Below are 3,893 nucleotides of genomic sequence, written 5' to 3'. Positions count from 1 at the left end.
CCCAGTCTTTGTGCATTTTTTACTTTGTGCATGCGTGTCTACATGCCATCGAGACTAATCGACAGGACCAAGGCTGAAGCGAGCTTCAACTTTACATGGATGCCTGGTTGCAGAACAGTTTGTGTGAAGTTGTCAGGTGTTTTGTCTACTTGGTAGCTTTTATAAACCTGCAAGAGAGTGCTTTTGTGGCTCACACTTCCCTTTGTACCTGACAATGCAAATGATGGTTGACAAAACTGTTGTTGGCTGCACCCTGTTGCAGTCATCTTGCCCCCCATCCTGAACTGCAAGTGCCCACCACTTAACTTGGACCTGGCATCTTCAGAATTAAGTGGCAGTTGCTCCCCATGTCCATCTCTCCCCACTGGGCAAGGCAAAGCATTAGACCCCATTCCCTGACATTGCTTGCCTCTGTATCGGAAGCCTTGGTCAATGCTCTCGACCCGAATGGGCACAATGAGAATTTGGCTCATGTGATCTGGCCACGTTCCACGGCTAAGCTGGTGTTTTGAACCGAGATAGCCCCGGCTACTGCTTTGACCACACGGTAATTAAAAAACCCACTTCTGAAGTTGTAGAACCTGGGCCTTGTTGAGCTCTGCAAAGGTGGAACAGCTGAAAGACTGGATGCTATGAGTTAAATGCAAACAGGAACCACTGTGTCCTAAAAAAGTAAAATAAAATTCGGTTTCCTGGACAGTCTTAATTCTGCACCAAGAGGAGCAGATATCTGCAATCTGTATAGACTATGCAAATCGAACAAATTTGCATCGTCACCCAATTTTGCCAGTCATGGGGAGGGAAAGGAGATGTGTGGGTCAAGGAAGCTTAACCTGAACCATGGGGAAAATGTTTTCAGCCATGGCTGTGGAGTAAAATTCTGAGATACCTTAAAATTGTGCCCAGACTTTTCAAACATACATTTACAGGCAAAAGGCTAGAAGGGTGCTTTAAAAAAAATGCTGAGATTCTCAGGAAATCTGCATCAATTACCACATTCAGTTACTGTTTTCTGCTCCTGTGGAACCACAGGATATACAAAATATAGTAATATTTCAAGCATACAGTCTGTTGTCTGTCCAAAGGTAAGTTAGCCATCTCCATTTGTGGTTCTCCTTCGTTCAGTGCAAAGTTACACCTATTGATGCTGGTCTGCATTTACTCATAAAAGTTGCTGCCCCACTGGAATTTGGATCTGAATAGCTGGAGTTGCATGACCTGGAAAATTACGCTAGAGGGGGCCAGTGAGAAAAGGAAGAAGTGTTGCGATTCATCCATCCCAGAACTATACACTTCCAGGCCTCCAAGCATAATGAACATGGATAACATTTCTGTGTGGGATCCTCTGTTCTCTCCTGTGTTGCAGAGTTTAGATTATAAACTACTCCTGTACAGCATTTTACCACACTGAGGGTACTATAAAAATCACATCAGCCCCAGCCAGTGGAGACTGGTGGCTCTGATGTCAGTGGGGCAGTGAATCTGCTCCGGATTTCAGTCAGAACTCTAAAGGAGCTATCCAAGGTGCTTCTGTTTCTGCACCTTGGATAGCTCCTTTAGAGTTCTGACTGAAACATGGAACGGATTCACCGCCCCACTGACACTGCAGCCACCAGCCTCCACTGGCCATAGCAAGCCTGTTCCACAGTCTTGGACAGGATCTGCTAAAGAAAAAAAAATATATTTAAAACAACAACACGGAATCCAGCTTACTCTGACCTCTCAGCAAGTTCCCCCAAAATCCCTCATGTTTTGCGGCAAAGCAGGCTCAGCTAAATTGGGCAATCCAAAGCAGGCTCAGCTAAATTGGACAATCTGTTGCCTTTAGTGACAGCACAAGGGTCAAAAGCTCTGAACGTTCTTAAGTGTCTTGAACTAACTGAAAATGACCATTTCAGTGTCAGTGTGATGTGGCACAAAGGAGGAGAAGCCAGATGCGCATGGCTGCTGGCTCTGCATTGTTTCCTGATTAGGCGCTGTGGGAAGGAGAGGCAGATGCTAAAGACAAAAATAGAGGGGGAACACGCAGGGGAGTGGCAGTCTTGCTGATGTGCTGATCTCACCAGTGCTTAATTTCTAAAACAAGGGCTCAGGCCTTCCGGTAAACACCTCCTCTTTCTGGAAGACACTTTCTCTTAATTCCAGATGTAACCATGTGGCTACTCGGCACATGCTCAAAGGCTGTTAATACTCCGCATTCCCAAGGTTCAGCCTGCAGCTATCCTGGCCGAATTAAACCCCAGGTTTCCTGCTGCTGTGTAAGTTAAAAGCCACAGGTGTCGATCTCTCTATACCTCTGGAGATCCAAACTTCGGATCAGTTTATACGTTCAGTCGAACAAGTGGAGCCTGCAACAATGGGAACTATTCCTGTTCAGGGTTACAGCCAGCCAGCTAGATACACAGTTTTCTGGGTTTCCCCCCAAGAGGCAAGGTGTTTCCAGACAAGGCTTCTCTTGCACTGTGATATGACCTCATTCACAGAATTTTACAGTGGGCCCAGATGACTTTATCTTCCGCTTGTAACCCTTTAGTGTTTTTCCACTGCTGCTTCTGCCTCTTACGGTTAAGAAAGTCTGTTAAGGAGAAGATGACAGAATAGTGGCAGTGGAGGCTGGTGGCTCCAATTTCAGTGGGACAGTGAGTCCGCTCCAGGTTTCAGTTAGAGCTCTAAAGGAGCTTTGCGCCTTGGAGAGCTCCTTTAGAGTTCTGACTGAAACCCGGAGCGGATTCACCACCATACTGGCATCAGAGCCACCAGCCTCCACTGAATTTTTGTTGTTCAGTCGTTCAGTTGTGTCCGACTCTTCGTGACCCCATGGACCACAGCACGCCAGGCCTTCCTGTCCTGCGCTCTCTCCCGGAGTGTGCTCAAGTCCATATTCATTGCATCGGTGATGCTATCTAGCCATCTCATCCTCTGCTGTCCCCTTCTCCTTTTGCCTTCAGTCTTTCCCAGCATCAGGGTCTTTTCCAGAGAGTTTTCTCTTCGCATTAGGTGGCCAAAATATTTGAGCTTCAGCTTCAGTATCTGTCCTTCCAATGAGCACTCAGGGTTGATTTCCTTTAGGATTGACTGATTTGACCTCAGCCTTCTAAATGGCAGTGCTAGGAGCATGCTGTTAGGAAGCAGCCGCCATCAACGGGTGCAGTGGCCACAGAATACCAAGTCCTCCTTAGACTGTTTGGGCTTTCCCTCCCTTGGGTTTTTTTTTTTTAATTCCTAAAAAAACCTTACACTTTGCAAACATGGAGGTTCCCTGACCCTCTTGTGCACAGATAGTACCATTTTGTCTACATAAAGAACAAGACAGAGATGAGTTCACTATTAATATACAACTTCTCCTAGGCTGTACTACCACTGCAAGGGAGGAGGGATCACTCTGCACTTACACAAAATAGCATCACAGGACAGATGCAAGGGGAGAGGGACAGAGATTGATATATTTGGACAGGAAGCTGCTTTATAACAAGTCAGACCCTTGGTCCATCTAGCTCAGTACTGTCGATGCTGACTGGCAGCCATGGCTCTCCAGGGTTTCAGGCAGTCACCTTTCCTAGCCCTACCTGCGGATGCCAGGGATTGAAGCGGGGACCGTCTGCATGCAAAAGGTGAGATTTTTCACTCGGCTATGAGCCCGTCTACAAGCTGTGGACATTATATCCTGCCTTCACAAAGTAATGTCAAGGTGGTTACCAAATCACATTTTAAAAATATGGAAAAATACAATAGCCATTAAGGCAAAAGCCACAAAAAAGGCCCTCAAATGCTGAAGGCTCGAAACAGCGTCTCCATCTAGCGTTCAGATATGCAATACACGCCCCTGCAGCCTGATGTCAGTGGTCCAGTCCAGGAAAAGCTTTACCACTTGATTCGTTCTGCTGCCCAACTGG

Source organism: Heloderma suspectum, chromosome 5 (assembly GCF_057233095.1).
Source record: "Heloderma suspectum isolate Gila_16-S chromosome 5, 16-S_ref, whole genome shotgun sequence".
Classification (NCBI taxonomy): Eukaryota; Metazoa; Chordata; class Lepidosauria; order Squamata; family Helodermatidae; genus Heloderma; species Heloderma suspectum.
Note: the sequence above shows the minus strand (reverse complement) of the source record.